We start from the raw sequence: 22,403 nt of genomic DNA on the forward strand, positions 1-22,403 counted from the left end.
CTCTTCCTCAAAGATTCCTCCATCATCCCTGGAAACAGTTTCTACCATGGTCTTTATACAATGGCCCAATTCATGAGAGAATAAGGATAATTATGAACGCCATCCACTCAAATTCTTTCCTTTGTGATGCTGCTTTAGATAAGGTTAGGCTGATGGCAACAGCCATGGCTAACTCTACCTTGGAGTGTAGACATAAGGAGACTGACTCTGATCTCTCTTACACTGATTTTATAGCAGTGTAACTCCCCTGATTTCAATGGAGTGACCCCTGTTTTGCAATGCTGTACAGGCATGTCTACATGGTGCAGCAATGAACACTACAGGGGTGTGATTTCTAAAGCACATTAACATGTTGTGCACCAACTGGTCTGTGTAGACACTGCTGGTGCCCACTAAAAATTCTCTAGTGCTCTTTAACCAAGTGCCATTTCAAAGAGTACTAGATAAGGTAAGAGTAGGTAAAGACTACTCATATTTCCTACAGACCAAAATTTTCAAAAGAAATTCATTTTGGATCAGTCAAAACTTTCCGTTTCAATAATTTTGAAATATTTCATTCTGATTTCAACTTTTAAAAAAGTTTATATTTTAATTTATAACATAATATACAATAAAATGTAATTTTTAGCAAAATGTCACTTTGAAATGAAAAATTGAAATGCTCTATCCTGATAAGGTTGAAATGGAAGTTGTTGGCCTTTTAAATTTTTTTTTCAAAATGACATTACACCAAAGTTGTCGTATTCTTGGGGAAAGTTTTGATTTTGATGACTTGGCATTTCCAACAGAAAAACATTCTGTTGGCAAATTTTTATATTTCTACTGAAGACCTAAAAAAGAAAATATGTTGAGTTTTTATATACTGAACACTCCCATTATCCAGGCCATGGGGAATATTTGGCACAGAAATAACCTCTGACATTTTTTTCTCCCTCTGTTAAATCCATTGACACTTCATTTCCTGAGCATCTCAGAGAATGCATCACTCACTGACATCAAAGATACCAGAAACCTCATTGCAACTGATGAGAAATGACCTGGAAAAGGTAAGTTAAAACTCATTTCTTCGCTTACTGTCCTTTGTCTCCTGGGAAGTGGGGGATAGTCAGTTCTTATTTTGGAGCATCACCCAATAATCAGTTTAGCTTTGCATTTCACCTTTAAAAGGATGCACACTTTTTTGAGGAAAATTTGGATAAGGCTTCTTAAGAGGTATAATATGTGAATCCATCATGTCCCTCTTCCAAGCACACTTCTAAGCTCTGAATCCAACACACACACTTTAAATTCATAGGGCTGCGGATAGCATTCTGCATGTAGAGGGACCAGGATGCTACTTCCTGACTTGTATGCTACCTACAGTGGTGCTGGTCTCTGAGGAAGATGAGTGAGCAGTGAAATCTGTTGTCATAGTACTGTGCATTTTATTAGGACTATCCTCCACACGGTACCATCACTGTGCTTTAGAGGCTCACGTAAGAATCATGGACTTTAAAATCTATATAGAGTTTAAGAAACAATAACAGTGGCAGAGGGTCTGGTTTTGATCTCAGTTACACCAGTCTAAATCAGAAATCTCTCCACTGAGGTTAATGGAGTTACACTGATGTAAAAGTAATGTAAGTGAGGTCAGGTGCAATTAAAGGTCCTAAGAGTTTGTTTCCTTCTGGCAAGTAGATCACTCATGTATTTAGTATTTCATAAATCTTGTCTGTTGGAACTGGACTGAGTTAGGGTGAGGGAAAGGGGGTGGATAGAGTTTTGGTTGCAGGATGGTTCATCACAGAAAAGCTTTGCAGAAGCGCATTTCAAGGAGGCATTTGAATTAGGAGAGCATGGTCAATACATGCATGGGACGTGGAAGGCTTTTCCAGGCATAAAGAGCAGTATGAAAGAAACCTTGGAGACAGGAGCATGTGGAGACAAAGACAGGAGCAAGGCAGCAAGGCTGATGCAGAGCCAAAGAGTGAAGGAAGGGTTGTAGGTAGAAATTTGTCCAGAGAGGTAAGAGGAGTGGAAATATGAAGTGCTCTGAAAGTCAGGACCAGCAGGAAGAACTTGATGCAGAAAGCAAGCAGGAGTCACTAAAGGAAACTTATTAGAGGAGTGACATGGTCCAAGTGATGGGAGAAGAAGATAATTTTGAACAGAGACTTCCTCAGACTTCCTTTTGTCTTGTCTAAGGGAAAAAAATCAGTTGCTATGGCAACAGCAAGTCAATATCCCCTGTGTGGGTGAGTGGATGATGTTGGTCATGGGTTAGAGAATCACAGAAATCTAGGGCTGGAAGAGACCTCAAGAGGTCATCCAGTCCAGCCCCCTGCCTTGAGGTGGGATTAAATATACCTAGATCATGCCTGAGGTTACCAGTTGTTAAAAACCTCCATTGATGGGGATTCCACAAGTAACATGTTCCAGTGCTTATAGAGCCTTTTGATTATACCTGACAGGTTTAAATGAAGCTCATGTTAATAGTGACTGATAGTGGCCAATGTAAAATGAGTTTAGTGGCATCAGTGCAGTTCCCAAACAGCAGGTTTTCACATGACACAAGGAAACACTCCCCTGACAGGTACCCACAGGGGCAGTTTTAGCAGAGAGGCCAAAGACTAAAGAAGGGTACGAAGCCCAAATGTATATCTTTCATCTCAGTTGGCTCACACTAATAGTACATTGTAGGAAAGCTGTCACCTATTCTGTGGCTAAGTAGAAGACTCTTGTCTCCAGAACTGCCAGTCCTGCACCTTCCCCAAGCACTGCGTTCACATGAACAGCTTCTAAAAGTTAAAAGGAAAGGCCTATTTCTAGCTTGTGCAGGAAATTTGCTGCTTGCTTCCTTTCCACTTGCCTAAAGTGACAGCTCTTTTTGCCTCCCTGCTTCTTGGTAAGTAGGGATAAACAGTTGGTTCAAGACTCACTGCTGGAAAGGAAGGGGAAGACTTCATCAAACAGTTTCTACTAAGTAATATTTCCTCTTACTGGTTTGTTATCGAGTATGCACGGCACGAGTCTTAGTTTAGAAGTGGTTATATGTCTGTTCTCCTTATAATGTATGTACACTTGATATCTGTCTTGCTATAGGATATATCCCTTGAAAACTTCCTCTCAAATAGGAGGTCCTTCTTTAACCATAGTTCGGCACAGTCTGTTTGCTTTATAAAGTGTTTCCATGAATGTCTTGGGCACTGACCTTGCAAGGGGATCCATGATCATTGCCACAGTCCCATTGACTTCAGAATCCTTGAATTGTTTCTGCTGATACCTTTGCTGCTGCTCAGATGCTGAAGTTAGAGAACTGTTTTCACGGCTTCTCTGGTAATAAATGTTTTGGAGACGAATATCAACATTGATCTTAATTATACATAACACTGAGAAATCTGCAATCTACTGGTGCTCAAGGACTCTGGGTACCTTAACAGAGTATACTGAATAAGACTATATTAAAATAAAAGTCAGTGTTCTTTCAAATAAACCACAGAGCTGGAGCAAGAAAAATACCAACCCTCCAATAATACAACTATAATGGCTGTTTCAGTAGACGCCTTTATGCTGCTTTGTTTGCTTGAAAACATGTGAAGTGTTTATTTTTCATTCGCACTATCTCGTTATTGCAGGTTTCCTTTACAACATGAGGTGTTTCAAATGTATCATCAAAAAAAAAAGCCCAATGATTTTTATCTGAGTTTGAGATTTTCCAGTAGTGATCAGTCACACACAGCACTGGTCACAGCCACTATGGCACTTTGTTTTCATTGTATCTCTCACCAGGTTGGATGTCCAGTAAGTGAAATATATTGTGAGAACTTTTTTCTGTGCTTTAAAGATAAATATTACACACAGAGACAAAAAAATACCTAAACAAACAAACTAACTAAATCTACGGCAGTTAGTAGATGGCCATTAAAGATCAGGCTATGAATCCCTTATGCCCACTGAAGTGAATTGGACTGCTCATGTGAATAACTGTTTACTAATGCGAGTAAGAGGTTTACAATCTGTCCCCAAATAAATATTTACTAAATAAAGCCCTGATCCTGGAAATGCGATCCATCCTACATAACTCTCTATATGTGAGTAGCCCCATTGAACTCAGTGAGAGTAGTCATGTGTGTAAGGCTACTCATATCTGTAAATGTTTGCAGGATTGGGATCTAAGGCCATGCAGGTGTGGTTTTTAGACATTAATGGGATTTGTGCTCCAAAGTTGTTTGGGCATTTTTGAAAATCCCACCTTAAATACAAAAAATGTTCAGAACACTCCTCAGAAATCACTGGCCATTTCCCCATTCCACTGTGACCATTTAGAATTTTATCCTAAGAGGTGCTGAGCTCCTCCTGAACACCCTCCATTTCAGCTGAAATGTAGGAGCATTGAAGGCAGTCAGCAGGCTTAGACCCTTCCTGCGTGCTGCTGTCTCTCACTGCCATTTTAACTATCCTTCCCCATCTGGAGGCCTTGTTTGATGATACAGCACAGGACAGAGAAATCAGGTTCCATTTGAAAAACTTGCAAACCAAAGGGTCTCAAAGCTGCTGGGTGTTAAATCCTCTCTCTCTCTCATATTTGTATTAGGTGGTTAATTTAACAATTGAGTTGGACACTGGAAAATTAACCAGTCTTTTGGGGGGAACATCCTCCCAGTTAAATGCGGGGTATATTTTGCCTCCCTGATTTCTATTACCTGCATAAAACGTGGTCAGCTGGTCTTTATGCAGGTGAAGTGAATTGCACTCTCAGTGGGCAGTTAATGTAGTGACCTAGTGTGCTAGCCTTTTATCTATGGAGTCAACAGAAATGAGTTTGGTGGGCTCACCTTTGCTGCCTGTTTGTGCTCATCATAACCACTGGATGGTTGACAGTCTCTGCTAAGGACAACCAATAACAGGGGTGTCTCAGGTGCAGAGCTAAGAGGCAGCATTCAGGAGAGGAGAATCACAAAGAAAGCTCAGTGTCTTGGAGGAGGTAGCAGCCTGCCTGGAATTTGGAGGAGGAATGCAGGTTGCAAGAGGGAAGAGTTTGGAGCAGGCACTAGGAAGCTGGTTCGTGCTCACATTTCATGAGGGCTCGAAACAACCCTGAAATAGTTGTCTTAATAAAGAGCCCGTTTAGTTTTACAAGCATGGAGACCTCCCATGTTACTACCCAGCACTCCGTACATGCAAAAGAGGAGACTGGTGGCTGGTGCATGCAGCAGAGAGATAGGATAGATTAAAGTGTTGGTGGATGGGATGTGTTGGTGATGAAGGGCTGCTTCCCCACTTGTAGCGTCTTGAACAGTAGCTGCTGCTCTTGCAATGGCCTTGTGCTCTTGGACCCAGATCCTCAAAAGCAGTTAAGAGCCTAAATCCCATTGAAATCAATGTCCCCCTGTACACTTTGCCTATGTCTCAGGAGTATTATGCAATATAATGGGATTAATGTTTGCAAAAGGATTTGAGTTCCTCAGCTGAAACCTACATATTTTGTTGTGATCATCATTACTATTAGGGAGCAAATAATACTGTAAAACCTTTGTATTGTTTTTGCTGATCTATCATCCCTTTCCATGGCTATGTGAGCTGTAATTGGCTGTAATTTCAACAGCTTGCTGGTGTTTAAAAATGTTCCCTCATTAAGACTCCAAATGACCTAGGGAGGTAGGTAGGTCAGGATTATTATTTGTTATTTTATAGATGATTAATCTATATACTTCAGTGTGACAGTATGCTTCAGTGACTTGCCCAAGGTCACATAGTAAGTTAGCGGCAGAGACAAGAATAGACTTCAGTACCCTGTTCTGCCCACTGGTATGCACCCCTGGATAAATTGGGCATACAATGTCTGGTAATGGAGAGTTATACTGCATAGGCTCACTGTCATGACCTTTGTCAGCCAATAGGATTCCTCCTTCCATAATGCTTATTTTATAAAAAATTGTGGTCTGTGGGCTAGATGATGACTTGGACTTCACACCCATGCAGGGGTGGAAGCAGGAAGAAAGAAATCTCCTTACACATTTGCATAGACTACCAGGATCTTGGGCCTGGGAATACAGCAGTAAGTGGGTGTGTATGTGTACACACTTCTCTCTCACCCCAGCACAGATGGGTGAGTACAAGTGGGGGTAATCCACCCACCACTGCACTGGAAAGCACAGCTCTATAGGGTGTGTCTTAATTACTGGTATATGCCAGAAGCAAATAACTACACTTCTCCCCCATGGCACAAGGGAGAATCCAGCAGGGAATTGTGGCTAACAGGGATATTTCCTAAGGTGTTGCAGCTAACTCACCACCCGTTGCTCAGGACTGCACCTAAAGTTGCAATCCAGCCATGCATGTGCAGGTGTTTCTGGGGTGGAAGGTAGCATTGATCACCAATGCTAACAATACAGCACAGCCGTTTAGGGTGGAAGCTGACTAGGAACTTGCAGTGTGTAAAGTAAATGAGAAATGCAGGGAGACAAACAGTAGTTAGAATTTAGCCCTGGCATTTGGCCAAGCGCCCCAAGTATGCAGTGCCATTTAATGAGTTTGAGCGCTGAGGACTTGGGTTTTAGTTCTCATGTTGAAGATGGCGCCCTGCAGCACCACGCTTGGACACTATTGCCCTGGTGATGAAGAGGGAAAGATGCAACTATCCTCACTTCCTACAGTCCCTGGATTTTCCTCAGCCATCTTCCATACAACTATAAAAGGCTGTTTAGTGTTAAACTTGAACAAAATCATAGCTCAAGCTGATATACAGTAGCCATGTGTCTAAACATCCACATTAATGGCATTATCTGGAGCTCCTTTGTGGTTTTATAGGAATTTTCCTAATCTAACTCTTGGTCCATCAAGTCCAGTAGGCTGCTTCTAGTCACCGCTGGTGCCTGATGCTTCCCAGAATGCCACCCATACTTACCCAAAGCATAATACAACTATTACTGAGTCTGGGGTGGGAGAGGTGATCTCTTCCTGACCATGTGGGGATCAGCTAATGACCACAAGCTGGAGCTATAACTACCCTTATCTTAGATTCATGATGGCAAATTAGTCACAAAGTGATCTAGCCCTTTAAAAAATCCAGCCACAGTCTTTGATTCAGTGAGCTCCTGCTGCAGTGAATTCCAGAAACTGGCTAATAAACGTGCTGGTTTTCCCTACAGTGTATATACATGGTCTGGCTATTAATTTAATGGATTCCCCTGTTCATGATACTGAATTCCTCTGTCAAGTTCCTTCTAACTCTTCTCTTTTCTAATCTAAACACTCCTAGTTCTGGAAGTGTCTCCATATATGTAATGTAGCAATAAAGGGGCACATGTGGGTGAGCTGGGGGAGGGAAATGGATGTAGTACTTGGCTCATGCAGTGGGGAGTGAAAGTGCGGCTGCTGCCAGTACTTCCACAAAGGGGGCATGGCTGGATAGAGGGTAGCCATGCTCCCCAGTGCTCTTGCTAGCCAGCAGGTATAGGTGGAGCTATAGTGTGTAGAATGCAGGTCACACATTTATAAGCTGTATAAAGCCAGTTACCATGCTTCTCCCAGGCCCTGGGAGTCACTAATCCATAAACAATCATTAAGCCCTATACAGCTCAGCATGGTTGACAAGACCATAATTTTGCCCGTACAGTCCAGATGTGCAAAAGGCCTGTTATATCATCATCTACCTTTGGATGCAGAATTGTCCCCTACTGCACATTTCCTAGCTGTTCTATCCAGTTGAGTTTTAAACATGTCAATGATGAGGCTTCCACCACTTTTTGGGAGAGATTATACCACAAGTTAATAGATTGCACATGCCATTGTAGCTCTGAACATCTGTGTTACTCTTCTTTCCACTTTAAGCCATCTTTTAGTTATGGGAAGTGGAGCAAAGCTGGACAGAACACCGGTGGAGGGATTTGTTGGCTGTAATTTCATTACAATGTGCTCTGTCATTGTATATCTTTTTTATGAACACAACAACTATCCTATTTGCTATTTTCTAGTGTCTTCTACACATTGGGCAGACAAATTTAGGGCCTGTTTTGGCCATTCTTACACCATTTACATAAAATGGACCTTTTGCCCAATAAAGCACTATTTGGTGTGAATAAGAGTGATGGAATTGGGCCCACGATGATCTACGCACAATGACTCCTAGGTCTCTTTCTTTAAAGGATCCCACATGTTGGTAAATGTTTTTTCCCATGGTTTACCAACTGGTAAACGAGGCTATTTCTCATTAGAAGTATTACCTTACCCTTACCCCAGATGAATTTCATCAGTCATCATGCTGCCCAATTTGTCAATACATTTAAGTACACCTGGAGTTCTTCACAATCTTCCATTGTTGTTATGAATCAAAAGACAACTCCTGCAAACCCTTTACAGCTGGATAATCTTTACTCAAAGTCCACCTAAATTCAATAGGTCTACTTGCACGAGCACTGACTGCTAATCTGAGTACGGATTGCAGGACTGGGCCCCCTGAAATGCAATGTCATCATCATCACTAACTCTGTCCACTTCCTCCTTCAGATCACAAATCTTAAATGGCACTAGTCCAAATACAGACTCTTGGTGGTACCCTACTATTAACCTCTCTCCAATCTAAGAAGCAGCTGTTCATTACAACCCTTTGTTTCCTGTTGCTTAACCAGTTTTTAATCCACAACAAAGACTGTCCCTAACCCCACGATTATTTATTTTCCTTAATAGTCTTTTATGAGGGGTCTTATCAAAAGCATCTTGAAAATCCAAGTAAATTAATGTCTCGCAGGTCACCTTTAGTTACTATTTTATTAACTTTTAAAAAAGCAATATGTTGCACTTTTCAGTATCATTAAATGGCTTGGGTGGGTGGAGGGGAGTGATTTCAACCACATTGTGACAGCTACTGTAGTGGCTTAACAGAGCTGTGGTTGAATTAACACAGTTACTCTGTCTGTACTTAAGGATGCTATTTCATTTCCCGGCATCTCTCTGGTCAGGTCAACCACTGGCTCAAGGTGGAAGTGACAAGTTTGCAGCATCTCAAGTGTGCTGTTGTTACCTCTTGGGAGGTTGAGAGGAAGGAAATAACAGTCCATAAAGTTTTGATTGCTTGGAAAAGAAAAGATGTTTGTTGAAAGTCTGAGTAAGGCCAACTGCAAGGCTCAGGAATGAGCAGAACTAGTCACGCATTTGCTGTGTACTCACTACAGCTCTGAACTGATGGAGATTTCCAGTTGGGTATTACTGAGAAGGGGACTTCTTTATTATGTCTAGTAGGGGACCATCTCCTGCCACGAGTCTGGAAGTAAATGGAGAGTTCTCTTTAAAAATGGATGGAACAGTCTGATCTAAAATAGAGGAGGGAGGCAGGGTGGCGGTGGCAAAAACAGTGGCAATGAAGAAGTCAAATGTGCCATGCTCTATTCCTCCCACAATTTAAAATACCAGCATTTGGCAAGCAATGAGCCATATGTTCCCAGGGCTTGCAAGCCAAAAAGTGTAGCAACTTACTATAAAACCTCTCTCCAACTTCTACACACAAGCCAAAAACTCCTACTTGATATGCTGCCTTCACGCCAGCTTACAGCACAATGATGGGCTTCTGCAAGGAGATCTGCAAAAGGATGGCACACTCCACAGACAAGAGAACATGGTGGCTGAGGCAAGGTGGGCGGAATCAGGGGAGAGTCCCCCTGAGGCTGCTCAGTAGCAGTCACACAAGGGTCTCAGAGGGAGGTAACACAACTCTAAATTGTACTTCCCTGCCCCCCCAACGTGGATTTACACATGGAAACCCAGGTCCAGAATAAGGGATGGTGCTGCACAGATCCACAATCTCTTGTTCCACACACCCTCTTCCACCTTGTACCTGAAACCCTCTCAGATTTCCCTTTATGTGAGGCTTTGGAGAGGGGGTCTGTACCATGGGGGCCTTCTCCATGGCAAAGCAGGCTCCCCCCCAGGCACAGAATAGCCAGGGTTCGCCAGAGCACAGTCAGCTGGCTATCAGCAGAAATGTGCTACTCACTATGGCAGGACAAGTGGATTCCTGAGGATACTATATAGGGGCTACCTGCACCTGAAGGATGAGTGGGCTTCCCCTCGGAGTGCGAGCAGCTGCATGTTTCTGTTTGCTGTGACCCCTTGCCATTTGTTCAGTCTCTGCAAATTCTACAACGCAGTGTCTGTAGGGCCTTTTACATCTCTTCAGGGAGTGTTCCTCCCACACCCACACCTCTGGCTGACTGGACAGCAGGTAAGGATGCTGCAGATCTCAAACCTTTCTGGACATTTCTATTAGCTCGACCTGATTAAACAGAGTTAAATTAATACACATTTGGGACCATGCACGTCTAATTTAGAATGGGTAAACTGGGGCACTAAAACACTGGGAAGTATAGAAAAGAGTAACCTGCACCCACCACTACATGCTCCATTCTGCCTCAGAGACCACAGACTGTGGTTTGGGGGGTGGTGGCTTTTAGTGGTGGAGGAGTATGTTGCCAGTTGAACCATCAGTAATTCTCCTCTACGTTGTCGACCCCACCCTCATAGGGGTTACGTCTAGGCACCGAGGGGTATAACCACTGGCAGCATGGTTGCTAAGGCAGCTGTACTGCCAGGGGAGACGGTGATGTGAACTGAGTTGAGAAAGATGTACCTTCTCTATAGAAATGTGGCCTGAAGCGACATCACCTTGTGCTGTGGCTCTGCCAGATCTTATGAGTAAGGCTACGATTTATCATGGGTATTTTTAGTAAAAGTCATGGACAGGTCACGGGCAATAAACAAAAACTCATGGCCCGTGATCTGTCCATGACCTCCACTATAAATACCCCTGACTAAATCTTAGCTGGGGAGGCTCCGGGGGGGCCGCTGCTCTGGGGGGACCTCTGGGGCTAGCCCCACCGGCCACTGCTTGGGTAGTCCCCGGGGCCAGTTGCCTGGAGCTGCCACTGCTCCGGCCACCCTGGGGCCTCCCACCAACCACTGCCTGTGGGGCCAGCCCAGCAGTGGACGGTGTGGCTGTCCCTGGGGCTGCCCAAGCAGTCGGCTGCGGGCCAGCTGCTTGGGCGGCCCTAGAATCAGCCACATTGGTCACTGCAGAAGTCACGGAAAGCCACAGAACCCATGACTTTTGTGACCTCCATGACAGACACGCAGCCTTACTTATGAGTTAAGTCATGTCAGACCAGGTCGGTACTTAGATGAGAAGCTTTTGATGATTACTGTAGGTCTTCAGAGAGTGGTTTTGTTGGCTCAATAGGTGGCAGGTTCCCCACCTGACACACTAATGAACCATCCCCAAGTGCTGGTGTTAGGAAGCCCTAGGGAAGAGATGTAAACACCATTAACTTTAATGGCAATTACATTTAGGCCAATAGAGAATACTAGTCAATAACCTAAATATGTACTTTTCTACAGTGTATTAGTTTCTTTTTATGAGAGCAACGTTTATGATTTTTGCTATGGCCGTTACTGTGATTTTATGGAGGTGAAATCTACCTGTGCTTATGTGACCAGATCTAACAGCAAAATAAAAGCTGGGTATGCTTTTTAAGCATTCAGCTTTGGAATTACAAATAAATAAATATTAATACTAATAATAAATTTTCCAATAGCTAGTGTATGATCATGTACATTCTTTTTGACTTTGTTGTGAAATACACTTTTCAAAGGCGGTAGAGTACGTGTAGTATTTTCTCACTCCTGAAGTTTATATCACTTTATTTTCTGCAAGTGGAAAATTGAATGGATGGCTAATCCTACCATTCTGTGGTTGGGATGAGGCTAGAAAGGAGCACAGAGAATGAGCAGGCAGCTCCAAGACCAAGAAGGCATAGTATGGAATGGGCCACAGAGTAAGAGGTGAAAATGAGAGGGAAAGAGCAGGGGGAAGAATGTAGAGAAAAGGGGGTGGAGATGGAAGACCTATCCAGTCAGCGAGGAGGTTTAGGAACCAGAAGAACATAGAAGAGGAAAGGCAGAGAGAGAGAGAGAGAATCACCTTCTGCCAGTCCCCGAGAAAAGGCTACTGTACCTTGTGACACCTAACTTGACTTTTCTTGAGTAACTAACGGGATAAGTGAAGGGACCCAGCTGCCTGGTTGAAAGTGGAAAAACTGGGGCCAGAGGAACCTTAAAATCAGACAAAAGGGTATGAAAAGAAGGCAGTGGGTCACATGCCTATAGGCATTAAAAATCTTTTAGACTTCAATAGTTATTAGACAAATATCTTCCCCCGACTTTTCTTTTCATGCCCTCCACCCACCTCAATAAGGCTTTGGGGCTCTAAACCTCCAGCAAACTCAGCTTCTCTCAGTGGCTTTTTTTTTTACCTAGCCCCATCTCTCTCTCTTTCTTCCAGCGCTCCATTTCATTCTTCATGAATTCTGTGCCCATGCTCATTTGTCAGTGGAAACCATCCTGATGGGATCTCTGCCATCCACTCTGCATCACCTGAAGCAATCCATTGGATCACCAGCCAGGACTTGGACATCTAACACTGCTGTTTTTAAGCCATAAGAAAGAAAGAAAGAAAGAAAGAAAGAAAGAAAGAAAGAAAGAAAGAAAGAAAGAAAGAAAGAAAGAAAGAGAAGAGAAGAGCTAGTGAATCTGCTGGTTCTAAAGGTATGTTTAAACAGCAAATGGCACATTTTCAGGGTTAGAACCTAAGAAGAGGTGTGGGCATCAGAACCCAAGCTCCATTCAGAGCCCAAACATCTATTCAGTTATTTTTAGTGCCATAGCATGAGCTCTGTGAGACAGTCTGTCAACCCCAGCTCTGAGACTCGCTCTTGTGGGCTGTACCCTAAATAGCCTTCTCTCTCCTACCACTCCTCCCTCCCACCATTGGCCCTCATTGGGACTAGGACTACTCCTCCCCCCCACAGTGGTCTATGAGGAAGGCAGAACCCCCTTGGATACCTGCACAGGTTACCCAGACCTTGGGTTAAGTGCAGGAGTAAGTGGGCACCATGTGCATGCTATTCTCCCAGGCCTCTGAAGCTGATGGGCTGGAAAGTATGGGGAATGTTTAGAACCTTTGTCCCAACCCCATACACCCTCAATGGGCTGGTCAGCACATCTGAGCCACTTAATTTATGCTGACATAGGCCAGAAGCAAATTACTGCACCACCTTCTCCTGGAAGGAGGTAGGATGCAGGGAGGGAATGGTGCTTCAGTGGAATATCTGCTGCTTATGCACCACCAATTGCTTACAGCTGTGCCTAAAAGCACCATCCAGGCTTTAAAGTGTTTCAGTAATTGGACCTTGGAGCTCCTATATGCCCTAAGTGATCACTACATCTCTGTGTGTGCATGGGGAGGTGGGGGTTTAGGTGAGAGGGGACTGACACAGGGGTTTGGTACTATAGTAAGGTGTGAAGCAGATTCAACAGTTTTGACTTAACCGAATTTCTGCCATGTGTTGCTCACTTGTCGAGCCAGTCATTGCACCAGGTGGCACTGATACTAGAAAGCATCACAGTGCCAATGAAGAAGGCTTACTGATGAATTCATTTTGAAACCACTGTTGTGCAGCAGCTTAACAATTAATCAAGGAGAAAGATGAATTGCAAATATATTGGTCTGTAAGGTCCCAATACTCCACTCTGACTTGCAGATACTAAAGACAAACTGATTATGATTGCCCTTTACTTTCCTTCCAGCTTAAAGATAGGGGAAAATATTCCAGTTGTATGAGACAGGCAAGTACCTTGCAACGATGCCTATGGTGTAATGTTTTACTACGTGCTGTTTAATGGCACGTTTATGATTACAAATAGGTAACAGTACTCATCCTAAAAATGTTTAGACATCTGGATTCCCCTAGTACTCAGAGTTATTCTCGTCCACCAGATTTGTAGAATAGTCCAGATGCATTATAATACTGCGTGCATAATAAAGGCACATTTTAGAAGGCTACATAAATGCAACTGGAACAGATAAATGCATAATATTAAAAATACACATATTTTTTACTAAGGAAATTAAATACACAAGATAGGTTTAGATCAGTGTTAAAGAACATAATGGGAATGGCAAGTGGCATAATAGGAATAATGCCATGAGATTATCCCAGGGTAATAGGGAAATAATAGGAAGGGGATAGTATTAAGGACAAAAGACGCAATCCTGCAAGATATCGAGCAATCCCTAAGAAGTGCTAAACTGCCTCAGCTCCTTTTCTAGTCAACAGGAGTTGAGGGTAATGAGCACCTGGCAGGATCAGACCCTAAATCAGAAAATTCTAAGCTAAAGTTGACACTCTCAGCCTGGATTTACATGAGATGCCAATTTGCACTTCTTAACAGGAGCTGACCACATTGAAAGGACTTTCGAAACTGTGGCCAAATTTTCACTATGGGCTCAATCCAACTACTACTACACAAAAAGTAGTAACAAAAGATGGAAAGACTCCCATTGAGTTTACCAGTAGTTGGATCAGGCCCCTTTATCAGAAGACACTCTAAGAGTGTTGAAAATTGGCTTAGGAAGCTATGTAACTAACATATCTACATAAACCCCGTGCTGCTGGCACTGCAGTTAGATGGCTCCAGCTTAAGTTGATTTTCAATTGTTGGCCATCCAAGCTGTGTGTGCCCTACAGCCCATTCCACTCCTTATTAGAAGCCCCTGTTACATGCATAAAACTGGCATCTAAGACAGGGTGGTGGAGCTACAGGAGATGGTGCTTCATGATAAAAACATATTTTGATTTCAGGCCAATATTTTCCTTAAGTAGAAAAGTATCTTTTTGAAATGAACAAGCCCGCTGTAGTGAGCCCTTGACTCAGGGTTCAAGCAGGATTCTTTTAGTAGCGACATTACCTGGATCGATGTGAAAATGTAACGACTAAGACCGGATCCTGCATACACATATGCATGTCTTCTAATAGTCCTGCTGCTGCTAATGGAACGATACACCTGCACATGTGGAGAGTTTTTTGCAGGACTGGGTTTGAAGGCCCCACTCTGCTCCCATGTAAAATCAATTAGAATTTTGTCATTGACTGTAGTAAGATCAGATCCTGAGCTATCAGCCTTCTTTAAACACTGAATCATGTTTTGCAGGTGCTGCAAAATGCACTTGTATATTTTAGGGGCCAGAGCAAGCCCACTTTTGGATATAAATTTAAATCGCTCTGAGGTGCTTTCTGTTGCAAATCATATTTTGACACTTACGAATGGAGTATCGGTGATTTGCTTTGACATCTACATGCCATTTTGATAGGTTGAGCGCAGATCTCTGAATATTCTACTTTTGTCCTGTGTGCTGCATCAGTAAGGTTTTTCTTTTTTATTTGAATAATTTCATAAAGTTTAAGGCCAGAAGAGATTACTAGTCTGTCCCCCTGTATATCACAGGCCACCACCACCACCCTCACACGAAACCCAACAACTGAATTAGACCAAAGTATTACGAACTGAGAGTCTCTCTTTGAGTATAATGGCTTTTGGCAGTCTGGCTGAGCATTGTCACCTTGAAGTGCAGTTCCCCCTATTCAGAGCTCTATTTAGGCTGCAACAGCAAAAGCCCACAATAGAGGCTAGGAGTGCAGAGGTGCTCTGCCCAAAGACATCGTGGCTGATTCAGGCATAATGCCTCCAGGAGCACTGGAGGAGTGACCACCAAAGTGGGAGCTACAGCACCCTGTGAAGATACACGGTGCCCTCACCTTCCAGCACTGCTGGCTGGGATGGGCTGGCTAGAGCTAGACCCCAGTTGTAGCTACCAGTTAGATAGGTGCACAGATCTGGGAGGGTTGCTGCTCTTTGCATTGTGCCCCAACAATCTAACCTGCCATATTATTCTGGGATGTGGCCATCGTTGGGGAGAGGTGTCTCTGATTCACAAAGATTTCCACTACTCCTAAGACACTGAGGTTTAGGCATCAGCCCTGGCTCAGGGTTGTGCCTGAAGGACCAGTCTAACCCCTAGACTCTCAACTACACACTTCGCACTTTGAAACCGGTCATAAGTATCCTCGTGATAACATCCACCTCATCGTAATCACCACAAGTCTAGTGGCTAAGTCCTGCCTGACAGGGAGAATGCACCATTCTTCCTTAAATGCACAAGGCAGAGCATCCACATTCATATTTTTAGTAGCATATACCAGTGGTCCAACCTTTAGTGTACTGTATGTACTTTTAATAATCTCCATAAAAGCCTGATTTTCAATCCCTAGGCTCAAGCTGACAGTGTAAATAAAATCACCCAAATCCACAGGGTAAGAGAAATGAAAATGACAAGGATTAAAATTTTGTCAAACCTCTTTCTTTTTAAAATTCTGCTTCCCTTCCAATTGGATCACGACCCTCTGTGTGCACAGCTTAAGACCAGACGGTATGCTTTCACTTTTATTCCGCTCTGCAGCAGGCTTACAGTATTTAGTGAAAGTCTGTAAAGAATGTGTGCTGTGTAGAGAGTTAATACCATAATCCCCTATCGTTGGGGTCAAATGCTGAATAGAGCAGAAGAATTAGAAAATATGTTACATACAATGGCAGAAAAAACGCATCGGCATGCTGTTCTGTTATCACAGGCATTCATTACCAACAAGTAAATGGCAATGAGGTAATAGAGTATACAAAAAGATGTGTACTTCAAGTCTAGTGTGCATGTTATTATAAGAACCTAAGCCTTTGAGTGAGAATCTAAGTACTATATATATATCTATATCTGTACACGTACATACACACACACACACACACTCCATAAACACATATACACATTGTAGTTGACAGGTTTCAGAGGAACAGCCGTGTTAGTCTGTATTCGCAAAGAGAAAAGGAGTACTTGTGGCACCTTAGAGACTAACGAATTTATTTGAGCATGAGCTTTCGTGAGCTACAGCTGATGAAGTGAGCTGTAGCTCACGAAAGCTCATGCTCAAATAAATTCGTTAGTCTCTAAGGTGCCACAAGTACTCCTTCACATTGTAGTTGGTTTTCCCCATCATGTATAATTGCATCATCCCAAGAAGCAGCTTAAGTTTAGTTTTGAGGTAACAAAATTCAGCCTTTTAAATTATTTCATGGAGGTGAACTTTGAAAGTTCTTTTGTAAAATGTCCTGTGAAGTATGAGCTCTATATTTTGTACTCCAAGCACCGCAGTGCATCTGCCTTCTGGAGAATTCCCAGACACAAAATACAGTCACCTTTGCTAAGGAAGTACCGAGAGAAGAATCTTAATGCTGGAATTTTCAAGAGAATCTGAGGGAGCTAGGCACCCAAATCCCACTGAAATTTATCAGGGTTTGGCTGCCTCACCCCCACAGGATCCTGAGAAAACCCCAGGCTACATGTGTTGGAGGAATCCAAGATGAAGAAACAAATATATACATACTGTATGTAATAGCAGATTCTGTGCAGTGGTTTTTGGTAGCTGATTTAATTACACAATTTAAAAATCAAATCACAACTAGTTAGGTGATTGATTTATGCTTTGATAACAGTAAAGAGTTGGTAGTGGAGTGACAGTATAGAACTAGAAGAGGAATGAAAGCTATCAGGCCTCCTTCCTTCACACTAAGTAGCATCTGATTCCATCAGCAGTCCCATTGATTTCAGCCTGGCTATTAAGTTAGGCAGACTCTGGCCAGTACAACGCTGAGCTAAATAACAAGCTGGGGTACTTAAAAAAGTCTTGCAATAAATAGCAAGTTAATGACAAACTGTAGAAAGCATTGCAATAACATGTTACTGTACCTCTTTGTCCCTTGTGAGGGCTTTATCTTATCTCATTCATGACCAGTTGTGGAAAGTGCAAAGAGGAAGTTGACCATAGAGGCAATGTATGGGTTGCCTGTATTTATTATCATGCTGTGGCTGTGAGTAGTCCCTTGCATGACGATGAATTTTATAAAGAATTCTTGATGTAAAAGGCACTGCCTGACGCATAGTGCAGTTCTCCTCTGACAAGTGAGTCTGTAAAAATAGTCTCATTGGGATGCCATGGTTATCTGTGACTCAGTGAATGTGCTCAGTTACAAATGACAAGATGGACCGTTTTCTACTTTAGCTGTGAAACTTTTTTTAAAAAATAGCTAAAAATGGAGTTTTCAGCTGCCAAAAACTGAGAAAAAAAAACCTGTTTCCAGTTTTTCAATGAAAACAAGAAAATACGTGACAAGTGTTGACACTTTCCACCAAGGTTTCCATTTTGACAGAAAAACCATTTTCCTCTGAAAAATGTTTTGACCAAAAATTTCCAATCAGCTCTAGTTAAAGTTGAGGAGCTACTAGTGTTCAGCTGCTTCTAGCTTTTGGGAGGGGCCATTTTGCGGGCTGCTTTGAGCCCCAGCATGATTTTTTAAGTCGGAAAATTCTGTCTGAAAACTTTTTCCTGTGTGTGTGTGTGGTGGAGGGAGAGGAGGTTGCATTGCTTTGTTAGGAGGTGCTGAATGCCTCCCACAAGCAGTTCTTGAGAAGCACACAGCAGCTTGCAGGATCATGCCCGCAGGTATTGGTAGTCTGTGGCTGACTATGTTTTTGTCCCATATTGTTAAGTTGTTCTTGTAATTAAATGAGGTTCTCAGAATTGTGATTCTGCAGTTTCTGGTTGATTCAGATCTTTTTGAACAACAGAACACCTCAGACCTGCATTACAATGTTTCTGGGTTCTTTGTTCAGACTAAATAGCACCAGTGAGGAAAAAATATAGAAAAATGTATGAAAAAGAAATGCCCTCCCATTGATGCAGTTTTCACATACACTTACTCCTGTCAAAGGCTTTTTAAAGGTAGTTTTATGATTTATTACTCATTGTGTAAACTCATGGATGCTTTTCTCTCCCCCCTGCCCTCAATGTGGGAAAAGTAGACATTTCTACATGAATTCTATGTGCCGCTATAATATTTCTACGCGCACAGTATAAAGATGTAACTGACCAGGCTCACTACTTCATTATCAACATGGTGAACAATCAAGCCACTGCTGTTACCACCAAATTAAGTGCTAGGGAGCGAAATTTGTAAGGACCAGTTTCTGTCCTTTGATGCATAAATGCTTGGTTTCCATTGACTTCAGTGCAAGCCATGTGTGTTCATCCAAAAGAGAAATTTGGGACCTAATAACTCCAGAACCAATGAGTAGGAGGTGCTAAAAATCAACGATTTATACAATTTGGCCTTGGGAGTATTCAGTCTCTCAGGGAGTTAGTAGACTGGAATAATTAGAAATAGTGAATATAAAGGGAAATGTAGTTTGATTTACTGAGTTGAGGAAATAAAGATTTCTATAGCCATAGGAAGATGCTTTTCCTATTACCATGGAAAGGAAAATGCATTACAGGAGGAGCTAAATTATAATTAACAAAGACTTGGCTACGATTTGGAATTCTTTTTTAAACAGATAAATTAGAATAACAGATTATGGAAGTAAAGTGAAGGATTGTTCATGTTAATGCTCATGTTCAGCTCGCCATCCAGCTACAGAACGGAGTGAACTAACAAAGAGATAGGTCTTGTTTAGGCTGCTTTAGTCCACACCAGAGGGTGTCAATTATAGTCTGCACTAACATGTTGCACACTAATTGGCCAGTTTGGACCCTTCTGGTGTGCACTAGAAGTTTCCTAGTGCACATTAATGTTGTACTGTTTGAAATGGGACTTTCTGGTGTGGACGAAAGCACTGTTTAGATAAGCCCTTAGAGACACTACTAAAGAAATCACTGGTTATCACATGGCAATTTTGGTGTTCAAATGATCAAGAAAAGAAGCAAGTGTTCTAAAAGTTACTTAATTTTGAGGTTAGGGATGGATGAAGGTGATAGGTTGGATAAAGTTCCATGTGGGAATGGGGAGATCCATACATGAAGAGATCCTCCACACACAGATCCCTGGGGGAACAGATCTCTACCATCTCCCCATATTCCTTCCAAATTATCAATGTGTGGGCTATGAATATATTCCAATAGAATCAGAAACTATAGGTAGAGATAGCTGGAATTTTTTTGATGGAACAGGTTTCTGTTGAAAAATGAAGCTGTTTCTAAAATTGAAGTGTTTGGCAGGAACATGTCAATTTTCAATGACAATTTCAATAGGAAAGTCATAATGAATCATTTCAACTTTCTCATTGCATTTTAACAATGTCAAAGATTTCATTTCAATAAAGCCAAAATTTGTCTTTTTGATGATGTTGAAATGTGTCATTTGGTAAAAGATAAAAATGTTTAGTTTCAGCTTTAGTGTTTTGATTCATTTCATGTTTCTATTACACTGAAATATTAATTTTAATCTAACAAACATATTGAACACCATATTATACATATATTTAATATCAGACACATACAGTGTATATAGTATTTGATATTACATCATACAGGTTTGAAATTATTGCAACCAAAAGAGTTTTTGCTAGTTCCAAAACCAATATTTTTTTTTTGGCATTTTTGGTTTTTGGAACATTCTAAAATTTCACAGTTTTGCTCCAGTTCAGAATATTTTTTTAAAATGATGGGATTTTCTGGGGGAACATTCAAGTTTCCAGTTTCAAGTTTGGGGGTTGCTGAAGTGCAAAGGGCCCAGCTTGTACTTCAGGATCTGACCTCGTCTATAATCGTTGATTTGAACAAATTCATAATTTTGTTTGTAGTTACGATTTCTTTATTGGTAAAAAATCAAGTAATAGTGTGAGCTGAATAATTAATGGCTAAATACCCAGTGTTTGCAACTGGAAGAGGAGAGGATGGGCAGCAAGGGCATAAAATATAGGCAAATAATGCAGGGACCAACTGGAGAAGCTAACAATGTGTTAATATCTGCAAACAGAGAGGGACATAAACTGATGTCAAAAGCAGCCTTTCCCTATCCCGCTCCATCTATCCAGAGGAACTGTGGTGATTCTGCTGCTTTGGGTGCTTGGTGAGTCCACAGAAGGGGAGGAGCTGTGTTTGGCCCATAATGCGTATGTTTTATTCATTTTTTAAAAATGTGTGCAGTCAATTGGGGTCGGGATTTAGTTCACAGTTTCCTTCTAGCCTGCAAACAGCTGAGAAGTCTTTGATGTCCCAGACCGACCACTTAAAGGTAGGCTCTGCTATTCATAGAACGGGGCAAAGGGAGAAATTGAAGAGGAAGAAAAGGAAGAGGAAAAGAGAGATGGTGAGCAGGTATGACTTACCTCCGATGTCACTATGCCACCACTCAACAATGAGCTGTTCAACCGGAGGAGATGAGGAGAAGAGAACTGAAGAAGAGGAGAAAGTATAAAAGGGAAGGAGAGGTGAAATAGTCAGGATGGGGAGGGAAGAGGACTTCTACCACCATCAACCTATGTATTCTTCACAGTACCAGCTATTGCTATACTTAAGCAAAGGCACTGGAAGAGTTAAAAGTCTGCATGCTCACTGTAACTAAGATTTAAGAAGACTAGGAAATGGCATAATGATCTATAAGTGTGAATGGTTAATGTGACTTAGTCAACCCACTCCTTCTAGTCTTCAGTTCCTCCTTGTGCTTCTCAACAAGAGGTATGCCCTTGCATAGAGCCAAGCACCTGCAACTCCCATAGGACTGCAGCAGGACCTGAGGGCATTCCTAGGAGTTGCTCTGCATAGACACCTTCTAGGACTAGGCCCCAAAAGTAGTAACACAGAACGTGAACTACGTGCCTCAGGAGTACTCTCAGGCTTAGAAATTAAACACTGTAATTCTATGTGGCTTGGTCTTTGTGCTAAAAACAGTTGATGTCCATTCACTAGAAACATGTGGATCAAGATTGATGTGTTACTTTCCAAGATCTATTAGATTTAATTTAGGGTTCAGCTGAGTTGAATTCAGTCTGAGGTTAGAATCACCACAGAAATGATGAGCATTCCAGTTTACATGTACCAGGCACCTAGATTTAAAAAATAAAATAAAGTTAAGGGATCTCTGTGACAGACATGAGCTGCTCTGCAATAATTTATGATGACTGTATGTTGCCTTGGTTATTGGGGTGTTTATGATATGACTATATTGGGTTAAATCAACAAGGCTGTTGGAAAACAATCAAGAAGGAGGATGCAGAACAATGTAATTTGCTCAAATGAGCAAATTGCACATACTCTGCTTACCATCAATACAGACATTTTGTAGTATGGCTCAATTAGTGTAACTTCTTCCTATAGTCCAAAAGGGGGTGGGTGGTACACCACGGGAAAATTCTGCCCTCAAGTGTGTACTCAGCTCTTTGAAGTCAATGGGGCAATTCATACCCCTGGCAAAGCTCACTGTGCACTGAAGCATTGTCTGGGATGTAATCTCTTGGATAAAATGATAAATGAAGGTTCTTTCTGCCAATCTCTGCTACCTGTCCAGGTCAGTGGAAGTTGAAGATGTCTTGGTACATTTGGAAGTGTGGCTATCTGCTATGGTTTGGAGGAAGTGAATGGAAGCTAATAACACTTAGCACCGAGGAGCTCAAAGCACCTTACAAAGCTGAGGAAATATGATTATCCCCATTCAA

At 42.1% G+C, this 22,403-nt stretch overlaps 1 long non-coding RNA gene across 2 annotated transcripts in view; it reads left to right on the forward strand.

Annotated features, from left to right (window-relative positions):
* Window positions 1-658: 658 nt before the first annotated feature.
* LOC125634946 (uncharacterized) overlaps window positions 659-22,403 on the forward strand; it is a 120,960-nt gene continuing 99,215 nt past the window's right edge. For both annotated transcript variants that reach the window (XR_012667473.1, XR_007356091.2), the window contains exons 1-2: window positions 659-1,046; window positions 12,311-12,573. This is a non-coding gene — a long non-coding RNA (uncharacterized LOC125634946). The remainder of the gene's footprint in view (window positions 1,047-12,310; window positions 12,574-22,403) is intronic.

This window comes from Caretta caretta, chromosome 3 (genome assembly GCF_965140235.1).
Source record: "Caretta caretta isolate rCarCar2 chromosome 3, rCarCar1.hap1, whole genome shotgun sequence".
NCBI classification, from domain to species: Eukaryota; Metazoa; Chordata; order Testudines; family Cheloniidae; genus Caretta; species Caretta caretta.